Source organism: Mercenaria mercenaria, chromosome 2 (genome assembly GCF_021730395.1).
Source record: "Mercenaria mercenaria strain notata chromosome 2, MADL_Memer_1, whole genome shotgun sequence".
In the NCBI taxonomy this organism is placed as follows: domain Eukaryota; kingdom Metazoa; phylum Mollusca; class Bivalvia; order Venerida; family Veneridae; genus Mercenaria; species Mercenaria mercenaria.
In genome coordinates this window covers 117,711,904-117,727,041 of record NC_069362.1, presented here as the reverse complement: position 1 = coordinate 117,727,041, position 15,138 = coordinate 117,711,904, and the positions used below count along the sequence as shown (strand labels likewise).

At 34.7% G+C, this 15,138-nt stretch overlaps 1 protein-coding gene, 1 long non-coding RNA gene and 1 pseudogene across 4 annotated transcripts in view; 2 read left to right on the top strand and 1 right to left on the bottom strand.

Moving 5' to 3' along the window:
* LOC123565048 (high-affinity choline transporter 1-like) overlaps positions 1-15,138 on the bottom strand; it is a 121,126-nt gene that overhangs the window by 48,224 nt on the left and 57,764 nt on the right. The gene's annotated exons all lie outside the window — the stretch shown is intronic.
* Positions 9,644-10,797, top strand: LOC123562497 (uncharacterized; annotated as a pseudogene).
* LOC128555392 (uncharacterized) overlaps positions 14,197-15,138 on the top strand; it is a 65,258-nt gene continuing 64,316 nt past the window's right edge. Inside the window, exon 1 of the long non-coding RNA XR_008370030.1 lies at positions 14,197-14,262. This is a non-coding gene — a long non-coding RNA (uncharacterized LOC128555392). The remainder of the gene's footprint in view (positions 14,263-15,138) is intronic.

Below are 15,138 nucleotides of genomic sequence, written 5' to 3'. Positions count from 1 at the left end.
GGAACTTAAAAATAAACTGCATCAATTCAGATTCAATTGAGAATATTAACCTTTGGCCTGTGTGTAGACTGATCATGGTCTGCACTGTTCACTATTCATTCAGTAAATTTTCAGTGAACACCCCTTCGAATAATAAGTGGTGCTGCCCAAACTGAATGATGGACCAGTCCATTTTAGAAATTTAGCAGGGTAAAGGTTAAAGAATATGAGGTAGCTTCTGACACTGGAGCATCTTATATATCTTGCACTATCTTCTAAAACCCTAAAATGACTACCATTCCTCTAGGAAGTTTAAATTTCAGTAATTTTTGCAATATTTCAGTGTCAGCATTTCAACTATTGATGGAAATGGAGACTGATATCCTGCTAGAGAAAAAATTATCAGTTCATTTGAACTGATAGAGAGAATTTTGTCAGGAAAAATAATATTTCAAGTCAGGTCAGTTCAAGAAAACTGATGAATTCTTTGATAAATTGTCAGAGAACATGATCAGAGCATTAACGCTTAATAGCCTTACATTTTGAGAAAAAAAAATCAAACAACACCAAATCATTGAAAGAAAGAGTTGTTTTAAATGAAAATTGAACAGCATGTAAAACATGTATATTACTCTACGAAACAAGTGTCAGTATACTGATATAAACATTGAATTCCGGAAAAGGACTGCCACACTTTCGGACAGTTAAACGTCTTTAAAAACTCACTATTTTCAAAGAACTGTAAAACAGTTACATATGTTCATTTTGATGCATTTGCCATCACGTACAAGTGTTGAAATTTCACATAACTAGGTGGAACGCAGTTTTCAGGAATTGTTTATTTTTATTTTTTTACAAATGGCATTCATTTTCAAAGGGGGACAACTTTTTCAGAATATTTTAAGTATCCATCGTACAGGACAGTACGGCAGAACATGTAATGGTCAGGTAAAATATTGGTAAAGATGTTGTTCGTTTATCAAATATTTCTGTATTTTGATGATATACTCCTAAACCTTAAGTAAATTCAAGAAAGGGTTTTAACTGATTTTGCATGCTTTTCTGTTGTTTCTTTTTTTTTCTGAAAAATTCGAAAATATTGTGTAAGAATATACATGCTGAATTTCCTTTGGGTACAATAATGCTTTGAAAAATTATGGTTTGATGAAATTTTTCATTGTAGAACAATATCTGTTTCAAGCATGCAGAACTACCTTAACACAATTATTAGAGAACAAGAAAACTTCCAATTTTACTCTTCTTCCTGAAGAGTAAATGACAGGCCAATCACAAAAATGCTGCTGATATGAACATTTTACTGATATTTCATTTCTCTCTCTTCAGTTTAGGCTGTCAAATATGCAATAATTAACCTATCAAATTTCAAGTTGAAGCTCCTCTTGTCTTTCAGTGCTGTAGCTCAGGTAGTTCTCCACTCTTTAAGGTGGGGAACAATGAGAGGAAGTGCAGAATGCAAGAACCATATGATAGGACTGTCAGACTTTAAGTTTTGCTTTGTTTTTGTTGGGTTTAACGTCAAGACTTTCGGCTTTGATGGTGGAGGACAACCAAAGGTGCCCTTCCTTGCATTATTTCTTCATGAGCGAGCACCTAAGTAGAACCACAGAGCTTCTGTAGGCCAGCTGGATGGCTTCATCACATGAAGAATTCAATGCCCAAAGTGAGGCTCTAACCCACACCATTAAGTGGCAAGTAGTTTGAAGTCAGTGACCTTTAACCAGTCGGCCACTGAGGCACCCATCAGGCCTGGTAGTTAGACAGTCATTAATGTCATTTATAATTTATACTGCATAAGGCTGCAAATAACTCAGTTAAAATTAATGGCTCTAATTTCCATGGTGTCTATTTCACTTATTACTGCTGTAAGGTTTAAAATGTTTTCTCATTTCATATAGTAAAAAAGTTGCAAAATAAAGTAATAAATCTTTCTATAAAAACTGTAAGCTTTATAGTCATCAAATTTCATAAATAAGCTGAATCACAAAAGCAAGTTTATCTATCTTCCCACGAGCCCAACGAGCCCCAACACCAACAGTTTCATCTGATATGTCAAATACAAATTATGCATTCAAAATATACTCTGTAAATCTGACAGTAACAAGATAGCTAATTGATAAAATATATACCTGCACGGAAATGCATTTATTATGTAAGATACCATAAACAGTAGGAAGGGTAAATATCCTATAATCTATGGTGACTGATTTAGGCCATTTCGTTCTGACCTGGTGGCATGTTGAAGAAAACAAACGCACCAACATGCCAGAACGACAAATTAGCACGCAAGTATGACAAATATCATATCTGTCATATCAGCATGCTAGTTTGTAATTCTGGCATGTCAGCACCCTTAAAATGCGCCAACCCACCAAAGTCATAGTTGTCATTTTGGTGCCGTTGCCAAACAACACATACCTTTTTCTGGTATGTTAACAATCTTCAAATTAGCCACCATTATGATCTGCAATCTAAATATGTAACTATTAAGGTTCCAGAATAAATCAATGTGCTAAAATTCTTGATAATATACATGAAAATATATACTAGAAAAGAATATTTTATGTACCTTTGTATGCAATGCCAATCTTCCCATTCAGTTGTAAATCAACTCTTGTACCAAATAAGGATGAAAGATGAAAATCAGGTTCAAGGTCATATTTTAAACAAGAGCACCGCCTTGCGAGTGCTGACGCTCATCTGATTTTTTTTGTATAACAGAAATATTGTCCTACCCATGATTTTCTAAGTCTAAAAAGGGCCATCACTCTTGCAAAAAGCAGGATAGAGTTATGTTTTTTGATGTACAGTGTCCACTTATGATGGTGAAAAACTGTTGCAAGTTTTAAAGCAATAGCTTTGATAGTTTATGAGAAAAGTTGACTTAAACATAATATTCAACCAAGAAAATGATTTTTCTAAGTCCAAAAGGGGCAATAATTATTGCAAAAAGCAGGATGGAGTTATGTTGCTTGCTGTACAGGGTCAGCTTATGATGGTGAACAAGAGTTGCAAGTTTTAAAGCAATAGCTTTGATAGTTTAAGAGAAAAAGTTGACCTAAACATAAAACTTAACCAAGAAATCTGATATTTTCTAAGTCCAAAAGGGGCCATAAATCTTGCAAAAAGCAGGATGGAGTTATGTTTCTTGCTGTACAGGGTCAGCTTATGATGGTGAACAAGTGTTGCAAGTTTTAAAGGAATAGCTTTGATAGTTCAGGATAAAAGCTGACCTAAACATAAAACTTAACCAAGAAAACTGATTTTCTAAGTCCAAAAGGGGCAATAATTCTTTCAAAAAGCAAGATGGAGTTATGTTTCTTGATGTACAGGGTCTGCTTATGATGGTGAACAAGTATTCCAAGTTTCAAAGCAAAAGCTTTGATAGTTTAGGAGAAAAGTTGACCTAAACATAAAACTTAAACAAGAAATCTGATATTTTCTAAGTACAAAAGGGGCCATAAATCTTGCAAAAAGCAAGATGGAGTTATGTTTCTTGCTATACAGGGTCAGCTTATGATGGTGAACAAGTATTCCAAGTTTCAAAGCAATAGCTTTGATAGTTTAGGAGAAAAGCTGACCTAAACATAAAACTTAACCAGGCAACGCCGACACAGACGCCGATGCCAACGCCGACAACCGCTCAAGTGATGACAATAACTCATCATTTTTTTTCAAAAAATCAGATGAGCTAAAAAAGAATGATGTCAACATTGTATGACATAATGTGCCCTGAATTATAATACAACAGCTCCATCAAGCAGGGCAATATATGCCCGAAGTGTTATATCAGAGGAGGATGGGAGCAAAATTTAAAGAACTGTTGAAGCCCAAAGGACAGGAGCAACAAAGGGAAGAAATTCAAAAAGAAATTCTAAGTCTGCAAAAAATCCTTACCAGGTACAGATATGTCAAAATACACCTAAAAATTGAAGGTACCGTCCATGTTGTACCACAGAAAAATGGTCTCGGTTTTTCCCTAAGGCTATTTATAGTAACAAACAAGGAAGTTATTCAAAAACAAGGAATCGGTAAAACCGAATGACGCTCCCCAATGCATGTGCTTGTCCCAATATGGGGAATACATATTAGACACCAAAAGAAATGGAGATAATTAAGAGAAGACAATTGAATAAAGGGAGATAATTCAAAAACTAGGTAAGGCAGAGTTACGATTCCTTGATACTGCACTTCCCATCAATGACTTCTATCATTTTGTGAAGTTTCAATCAAATGCCATTAATACTTTTCAAGTAATGTTCCAGACAAGCCTTATTTTGTATAATAAAGGGAGATAAAGTAGAGTTATGGTTCTTGGACAGTGCACTTCCCATCAATGGATCTATCATTTTGTGAAGTTTCAATGAAACACCATTAATACTTTTCTAGTGATGCTCCGGACAAGCTATATTATGCATGTGCTTGTCCCAATATGGGGAATAACGTATCAGAAACAAACAAAAATGGAGATAATAAAAAGAAGAAAATTGAATAAAAGGAGATAATTCAAAAACTAGGTAAGATAGAGTTATGATTCTTTGACACTGCACTTTGTCTCAATGGCCTCTATGATTATGTGAAGTTTCAATCAAATGCCAATAATACTTTTCAAGTTATACTCCGGACAAAAGTGTGACGGATCGATGGACAGACGGAAGGACGGACAAAGTGGCAACTGTATGCTCGCCCTTTGGGGAGTGTAAAAAATTACTGTAAGTGAACAAAAAAGGATCTGCCAAATAAAAACAAGAGCACCGCAGTGCAGAGCAATATACATACGAAACATTAAAGTCATATGACCTTTGACCCCTCAGTGTGACCTTGAACTTGAAGCGAGCCACCCAAAACCTGCACTCTGCATGTTGTTACAATGTGATGAATATTTGTATCAAGTTTCTTTGAAATCCTTCAAGGGGTTCAAGAGTTACAGAGCAGACACAAAATTGCTAACGGACGGACAGACGGAAGGACGGACTGACAGACACCAGTGATATAACATAATACGTCCCTTCAGGCACATTATAAAGTCTAAAAAGGAGCTAACTGCAAAAACATAATCTGGCAACACATGTCCACCTGATAATAGTAGAAAATATATTTAAGTTACAAATTAAACTCATAAGTCAATATAGTAATATTGCGAGTGATTGATTTCTTTCAATTTCAGAGCAATTTAATGCAGTAGAAATTATGTTATTCAATATCAACATAGAATGTTGTTATTTATTTAATAAATGATCAAGGCCTTTGCATGGTTTGTTCTCTAATCTATCACGGTTCAGAATTCAGATGGACAAGAACTGAATCATCAGAGTGTTAGCCCGAGTGGTTTAATATCTAAGCATCTAAATGATGAACTGTAGTAAATTTAATAGACGACAAACAACAAGAAACCCATGATTGTTTTTATTCTTACATGTTCATTCAAATATTTTGATAAAAAAATATGCTGGGCTTCATTTATCCAAGCAGTACCAGTAATGAAAAGGACATCATGAGGCAATTTGACTTTTGTCATAATTGACGTCATAATGCTCTCTTACCAGTCAGCACATCAACCATTATTTATCGCAGAATATAGAGGGCTTGAAGTTCTTCTCTGTTTAACTGGCAATCAAATCAAGCCATGTTAGAATTATTTATAGTCAAATATCTAAAAATGTTGTTAACTGAAATGACGATATGCATTGTATCAGAATTTTCGTTATTGAATATTGGTACAAATCGTTTCAGACAAGATGCACGTCAGTATAATTCTGTTGTCTACCTAATTTTCTCTTGATTGGAAACTGTTCAGTTCAAACATTTACAATGCCAGATAGCACCCCTATCTCTATAATTGATTTCTTAGAAGTCAGTAAAAAATTGAGTGTTTATTGATTAACCGAACCCAAAACAACTTTGCAAAACTATCTCTTTAACTGGCCAATCTACAAGCTATATTAATAGAGGGGAATTTTATTAGATTTATACAAAAAAGACATTGTTAATGTAAGAATCAATAACCAGATTCTGGGAAAGTTTCTGAAGTGTGCGGTGACCAAGTCGTGCAGAAAAATTATTTCTGACTGAAGTCCCGAAATTACTTTTTTTCATAGGTCAGTTATTTCCAAATTGAATTTTTCTCTTGCAAACTGATACGAAACAGGTACGGTAAAATTACCAAACTCGTATGGTTAGGATATTAAATTGACATGGTCAGAATCTATTTTTGATGCTTCACCAAGTCCAAAGGTTTGTCTCACACTTAATTCAGGTGGCATTATGCGCATCTTACTGCACTAAGTGTGTTTTTGGTGAATGTTTTATAAAAGCAATTTTCGGTTGCTGGCATTTCGTTCTGGTAACAGGAAGAGTTTGGTATATTGGGTTAAAAGCTATCATTTCCCCCAACCTTTTTTCACGCATCTATTTCAGCTGGATTTTTACTTGAAAAATGTGCATTTTTTCAGTTTATGTAATTACAAGTATTTTAAACTTGTAATAAATGCTGATTAAATTTTCACCTGCCAATAATAGCTATTGAAAAAAAGATTCAATTAAGACAAACCGCTCTCCGGATGGCTCTTGTAAACAACTTTAGGGCTTTTTATACTTTAATAACTTATAATTTTGAAAAGTTTAATCAGATCTGTGTTGTTTTCCGCCACCCATTTCATTTTAAATCATTTGAACTTTTAAAAAATATAATTTCATTAAACCCAAAATTGTTAATATACAACATTACCGTTATGTACTGAGTATTTTTTGCCTGTCTGAATCATCTTAATTTATGTTGATGTAAAGCCACCTCACTGTTACAAAGCTATTTTTTGTGTGATTCAGTCTATATCAATCTTTAAGCATGTTTTGCTAATTTAAGATCAAATAAGACAATATTCTCAACAACAAATAATTTATTTCACTAACTGTTAGAAAAGGAGAAATAATTGCAGGCAAATCAAATATTAAGACATTAATAATTCATGGAAAGAAAACAAAATGTTTCTAAAAATACAACAAGTAAACATGACATAGGGATCAGATTACTAAATTACGTAGAAATGTATTGATTAGTCAGTTATATTGATATAATGTATAGGAATAGATCCTTTAATTTTCTGCATTTTATCAACACATGACATCATACCATAATAATTATATGTTAAGGGAAAGTAGATTTTGTGTAAATTCAAAAGTCTTTGCGCAAGGTCCTACCTGGTGCAAAAAAAATACTCCCCAAGAAAATTTGGCATGGGGTTAATTATTTTGGTTTTTCACATTGACAAAAAATCTGCTTTTGTACAAGTGATAATTCTGCATGTGGTGCTCGAGACACAACTTGTCTATTGCCAGTGAAACATAATAACTACAATTTAGAGTAAATTTTAACTTTTCTCAGAATATTAAAAACTTTCAGAAGATATTGCAGAAAATTTAACTTCTTTGTGTTCACTTACCATTTAAGGCATCGCCAGTCACAAATCAGTGTCAGTTCATATTTTCAGGCCAAGTATTTTTCTCTTGAAAATAGCACTAAAGCCGTAACAGCCGGTCAAATTATCATCAACATAAGAAGCATATGATGATTTATAGTACATATGCCGCTTGTAAAATGTTTGAGTCTCGTTTAGACCAAAAGTTTACCCCAAAATATTGAAATCTTACGTGCAATCAAACTCCAATATTAACAGGAGCTGTCCGTAAGACAGCCAAGCTCGACTATTCGAAATATTGTCCCAGAAGCTGGAAAATATTACCCAAAATGTTAAATATCAAAAGAGTTTTAAGTTCAAAAGGGGGAAAAATTTGACCAAAATGCATATCAGAGTTATGGGACTTGCTGCTATCAACTAGTTTTATAACCCCGAAGACACATGTGAAGTTTCAATTCAATATCTCCATTAGTTTTGCAGATAGTAACTTGCATGTAAAACCTTAACCAGAATTTTCTAAGTCCAAAAGGGGGCATAATTTGCCCAAAATACACGTCAGAGTTATGGGACTTGACACAGTGAGGTTGGTTATTGACCTAGAAAAAGAAAAAATAAGTTTCAAATCTATATGCCTTTTAGTAATAGCTGTATGTACTTGCACGCAAAACTTTAACCAGAATTTTCTAAGTCGAAAAGGGGGCATAATTTGCCCAAAATGAAGGTCAGAGTTACGGGACTTGCTGCTTTCAACTAGTTTTATAACCCCAAAGACACATGTGAAGTTTCAATTCAAAATCTGCATTAGTTTTGGGATAGTAACTTGCATGGAAAACCTTAACCAGAATTTTCTAAGTCTAAAAGGGGGCATAATTTGCTCAAAATACATGTCAGAGTTATGGGACTTGACCCAGTGAGGTTGGTTATTGACTTAGAAAAAGAAGAAGTAAGTTTCTAATCTATATGCCTTTTAGTAATAGCTGTATGCACTTGCACGCAAAACTTTAACCAGAATTTTCTAAGTCCAAAAGGGGGCATAATTTGGCCAAAATGAAGGTCAGAGTTATGGGACTTGCTGCTATCAACTAGTTTTATAACCCTGAAGACACATGTGAAGTTTCAATTCAATATCTGCATTAGTTTTGGAGATAGTAACTTGCATGTAAAACCTTAACCAGAATTTTCTAAGTCCAAAAGGGGGCATAATTTGCCCAAAATACACGTCAGAGTTATGGGACTTGACACAGTGAGGTTGGTTATTGACCTAGAAAAAGAAAAAATAAGTTTCAAATCTATATGCCTTTTAGTAATAGCTGTATGTACTTGCACGCAAAACTTTAACCAGAATTTTCTAAGTCCAAAAGGGGACATAATTTGGCCAAAATGAAGGTCAGAGTTATGGGACTTGCTGCTATCAACTAGTTTTATAACCCTGAAGACACATGTGAAGTTTCAATTCAATATCTGCATTAGTTTTGGAGATAGTAACTTGCATGTAAAACTTTAACCAGAATTTTCTAAGTCAAAAAGGGGGCATAATTTGTTCAAAATACATGTCAGAGTTATGGAACTTGACCCAGTGAGGTTGGTAATTGACCTAGAAAAAGAATAAATAAGTTTCAAAGCTATATGCCTTTAAATGATAGCTGTATGTACTTGCATGCAAAAACTTAACCAAGGTGTGATGCCGACGCCGACGCCAGGGTGAGTAGAATAGCTAGACTATTCTTCGAATAGTCGAGCTAAAAATATTACAAAGACAAAAATTTAGTTCATTTCAAAGTACAATATGTATACTGCAAACTCTTATGGATTTTTGTCAAAGCTGTTCCTGGTTATTGCATAAGACACAAAAAGACAACCCCATACATGGGGCCCATGTAAATTTAATTTAAAATGTTGTTTGTACATGCATTCTGTTACGTCATACCACACTTCCGTGCTTATATGAGATGCGCGCCAAACCGTGACCGTGATAATCAGTGCGCTGTAGGTTTTTTACCGAGTGCAGACGTGGTTTGCACAAGCGACCGTAGATTTTTTTTTTCTACCGTTGAATAAACTTTTTAGTTTTTTCAACCTAGCGTACAATTTTTATTAGGATAACATGGTTATTCTTAAATTTATTGAAAAAATATTGATTTTGATAAAATTAATTTCTGCGTGGCAGAAAATCAAATATTTTATCCCGTGTTATTTTTGAGTGCTAGCTTTCGCCATTAGTTTCGTAAATCATGGCGGACGCCATGCTGCAGAAAAAGTCAGAGTCAAATGTGAATGTGGTGAAAGATGCTAACAAAGAAACTAAAAAGGCACCGGAGAAAGGTGGTAAGAAAACCCAAGAAACCATTGCTAATTCTCAACCTCAAGGAAGTTCTGGTTCTTCGTCCGAGGGTCGGAAAAATCAGCCAGGAACGAATACTTCCAGTCCTTTACTAAACAAAGAGTTATTTTCAATTTTGAAAGAACTGAACTCTAACGTAAACAAGCAAGGGGAAAAGTTAGCATCACTTTCTCAGAAAGTTGACAAGCTGTATGATTATGATGATTCTTACAGTTTTGACTATGATAATGATTCTGAGATCCCGGATCATGCTGATAATCTCATTTTGCAAAATTCTCCAGGTTCTGAAGTCACTGACAGATCAGAGCCACCTTTAAAAAGGCAACGTACTGATTCATCTGTATTTAAAGATTTAACAGAGAAATTCCAGTGTAGAGAAAAAGTTGATAATGAGGTAAATGAAGATCTCTCGATCTTTGTCAACAATGCTTTTCCCAACGGTATGAATGAGGAAACCTTGTCTGAATTGTTGAAGGACATTAACAGACCAGTTAACTGCGAGGCGTTAACGAAAACAAAAGTTAATAATGCTATCTGGCGTCTACTTAAACCTCAAACACAAAGTGATGATGTTTAATTTCAGCAAATTCAGAACATCATTGTCAAAGCGTCAATTAATGTTGCCAAAATGCTAGACAAAGAGAGTGAGAATTTAGATACAAATTCAGTGGAATGGGGAACCAATGCACTTGCATTATTGGGTCATTCTTTTAAACTTATCAATAATAAACGCAAAGAGAGCCACCGCAATGACTTGGACCCAAAGTTCTACCCGTTGACTTCATCAAGTCAGCCTTACACAGAAAATTTGTATGGTGATGATATAAACAAAAATGTGAAAGATATTCAGGACATAAGTAAGATTGGTCGAAACATTGGTCGTGTTCCACAGTTTCATGGAAGAGGCTATAATCGTCGTAGACGTGGTGGTAGACGTGGAATGACTCGCCCTGGAAGAGGTAGAGGTTTCTACCGGAGTTATGATGGTGTGGAACAGGCATCACCTTTGACAAAAAACAGCAGAGTGGGGCACAAGAAGTAAATAATGAGGTAAGCAACATACAGAATAAGTTTGAAGCTGGTAGACTTCGTTTTTACGAAGAAAATTGGAGAAAAATCACTTCTGATGAAACTATTTTGGACATTGTGAGGCATTGTCTAATTGAATTTTATGACGGAATGAACCCAATTCAGACTATTTGTAAAAGCAATTATTTTTCAGAAAGTGAAGATTTATTAGTAGATCAAGAAATTCAGAAAATGTTAGACATGAAAGTGATCAAAGAAGTAGATCATGACCCAAATGAGTACATTTCTCCAATTTTCTTGGTAAATAAAAAGAATGGTGAATATAGAATGATACTGAATCTAAAAGAATTGAATGAAAGCATAGTTTATAGACATTTCAAAATGGATACTTTTGAATCCGCTATTAAATTAGTTAAACCAAATTGTTGGCTTGCCTCGATTGATATTAGGCATGCTTATTATTCAATTTTCATATCAGAAGTTCATCAGTTGAAATTTCGCTTTGAAAAATCAGGAAAACTATTCCAGTATGTTGCACTTCCTAATGGGGTGGCAAGTGCCCCTCGGCTGTTAACAAAATTGATGAAACCTGTGTATGCCACCTTACGAATGTTGGGACACTCGAGTTCTGGTTTTATTGATGATTCCTTTTTAGTTGGCAGTACTTTCAGGAATTGTGTTCAAAATGTCCGAGATACATTTGATCTTATGACAAGTTTGGGTTTTATCATACATGAAAAGAAGTCAGTACTTGTACCTACAAGGAAGCTTACTTTTCTAGGCAATGATATAGACTCTGAAAAGATGATTGTCACTTTGCCATCAGAAAAGGTGCAAAACATTATGAATGAATGTTTGAATTTGTACAATAGGTCGATTGTGACTATTAGACAACTAGCTCGAGTGTTAGGTCTCATGGTATCCACATTTTCAGCTGTGGATTATGCACCTCTGCATTATAGAAATTTAGAAAGAGAAAAAATACAGGTTTTAAAAGTTTCTAAAGGTGATTTCAATGCCATAATGTGTGTTACTGAGGCTATGAAAATAGACCTAAAATGGTGGTTTGCGAATTTGCATTCTCAGAAGTGTGTTATAGACAGAGGTAATGCAGATTTGACCATAGTTTCTGATGCATCTGCTTTGGGTTGGTCAGGCATTTGTAACAGTGAGCAGAGTGGAGGTAGGTGGTTAGCTGAGGAATGTGGCTACCATATTAACTATCTAGAGTTATTAGCTATTTCCCATTCAGTTAAAGCGTTTTGTAAGTCTAGAAAAGATATGCATGTTCAGGTCTTGCCTGATAACACCTCTGCTATTGCTTACATCAATAAAATGGGAGGTTGCAAATCATTACAAATGAATGAGTTAGCTGTAGACCTCTGGAACTGGTGCATTGAAAGGAATATTTGGCTTTCAGCTTGTCATGTAGCTGGTAGAGATAATATTTCTGATTTTGGTTCCCGCCATTTTAATGATAACATAGAATGGAAATTGGATGAGCAGATTTTCAAGAAACTTGTTGACATTTGGGGGGAACCCTCAATTGATTTGTTTGCCTCTAGGTGCAATAAGCAGGTGAAAAAATATGTAGCTTGGAAGCCTGATTCTCAAGCGGAATACATTGATGCTTTTTCACAAAGTTGGTCAAATGATTTTATGTATACATTTGCACCTTTCAGTTTGACTGGCCACGTGATTGTGAAGATCAGAGCAGACCAAGCAGAATGCATCATGGTAGTTCCCTTGTGGCCAACACAAAATTGGTGGAGTGCATTAATAGAACTGTTAACAGACAGGCCTCGTGTTTTCAAGGTAGTACAAGGAACTTTGACAATTCCAAACACAAACAAAGTGCATCCTCTCCAGAACAAACTGAAATTACTGGCATGTCGTTTATCGGGCAATCACTTAGAAACAGAGAGATTCCAGAAGAGGCTACCAATGTCATTATGGCAGCCTGGAAGGATTCAACAAAGTCTCAGTACTCTGTTTACATCAGAAAGTGGTTTGTTTTCTGTGGTAAACAACAGATTGATCCAATTCAGCCAACTTTAAAATTTGTGCTTCAGTTTATGTCTGATCTTTTCAAAACTAATTTGGCCTATAGAACTATGAACACAGTACGTAGTGCGTTATCTTCACTGGGAATTACTTTGGATGGATTTGTTGTTGGTCAACATCCCTTAGTGATAAAATTTATGAAAGGTGTTTTTAATTTAAGACCACCAAAATCTAGATACAGTGAAATATGGGACATATCAGTCGTACTTTCATACATTAAGTTCTTGTCAGAAAATGAGAATTTGTCATTGAAATTATTGACGTTTAAATTAGCAATGTTAATTGCACTCACACAGGCCAGCCGCTCTCAGTCTTTACATTTGCTGTCCATGGAAGGCCTTAGGAAAGGTCCAGACTTTTATGTTTTGCAGTTCAATAGTGTTTTGAAACAGTCAAGGCCAGGTAGGCCTTTACCAGTTGTAAAATTGAAGAAATATCTTCCAGATAGAAGAATTTGTGTGTATAGTACTTTGTGTGAATACTTGAAAAGAACTGAGGGTTTGAGGAAAAACTCCAAATTTCTTTTTGTCAGTTATTTGAAACCATATGGTCCAGTTTGTACCACTACAATAAGCAGATGGTTACGAAGTTTAATGAAACTTGCAGGAAAAGACTGTAATAAATTTAAATCACATAGTGTTCTGAGTGCGGCAGCATCTAAAGCAAAAATGTGTAACATTCCAATTCATGAAATACTCCGAGTTGCAGGATGGTCAAGTGAACAGACCTTTGCTAACTTTTATGATAAGAACATTGTACAGGATGAACCAGACTTTGCTGATGCAGCGTTATCAAGTAGTTCGGGAAAAACCTTGTAAAGGTAATTGTACTTCTGTTAATTGCACAAAAAATTATATATTTTTTTTGGGGCTTTGAAGTCTCATATAAGCACGGAAGTGTGGTATGACGTAACAGAATCCAAAATCAAACGAAACTTACCTTGTTGATGTTTGGTTGGGATTCTGTGTAGTCATACTCACACACTGAAGGGCTTATATCCCACCCAGTAAGCCCTCCCTTCTGTAACGAGGTTACAGATTATTATTTGTTTAGTGCTTGATTTGTACTATTATATAATATTGTTTGTTAAGTACTTGTTTTAAGTACTTGCTTTTCTAGTACAGGTAAACAATTTTTTGTGTTACTCTGTGCTTTAAAGACTGATTATCACGGTCACGGTTTAGCGCATCTCATATAAGCCCTTCAGTGTGTGAGTATGACTACACAGAATCCCAACCAAACATCAACAAGGTAAGTTTCGTTTGATTTTGGATTATTGACCACAGGTAGCCAGGTAAACCTATACATAATCCTATAATATCACCTGTTTATATACATGTAAATTATGTGTGAACAGATAACACAAATTGAATAAATTGATGGTGTTGGGATTTTTGTGTATAATTCAGTAATCAGGTAAAATTTCAAAATAATTTCTTTAGACTTTTAATTCTTCACAGTCTGTAATTATCTTTTAAATGTATTGAATATATATTGAGTTTGACTGCACATAAAACTGCAAAATTTTGTCATTTTGGCAAGAGAAAAATATCAAATAAAGGCATAATACAGGTAGTGAAATGCACATCCTTTTACTTGCATATGTTCACAGAGATATTTAAAACATAAGTATGACAAAATTACCGACTTTACTGTTACCACTCAGTCATCTTTTATTTTATGAAAATTTGCATGTAAAATTTTGAGTCAAATGGCCGCCTTAACAGAAGTAAAATTTTTCACTGGAGATATTTTTAAAATTTGGTTTTCTTATCCCCCTTTCTTAATCAAGTTGCACAAATATGAATTTGATAAACTTTGCCAAAGTAATAATATAAATATATGACCTACTGTAATATGTTTGTTAAAGATTTCCATTAAAAACTATGAATACTGAAATTTATTAACAAGAGGGCCAAGATGGCCCTAGGTCGCTCACATGAGAAACATACCATAACAGTGTAAACATGTTTGACCTAGTGATTTCATGGAAACAAATATTCTGGCCAATTTTCATTAAGACTGGACCAAAAATATGGTCTCTTGAGTTTAAACAAGTATTTTCTTAGATATGATCTAGTGACCTAGTTTTTGACCCCAGATGACCCATATTCAAACTTGACCTAGATTTTATCAAGGCAATCATTCAGACCAAATTTCATGAAGATCAATTGAAAAATACAGTCTCTATAGCATACACAAGGTTTTTTTATTTGACCTAGTGACCTTCTTTTTGACCCCAGATAACCCATATTCAAACCCTGACCAAGTTTCATGAAGACCATTTGAAAA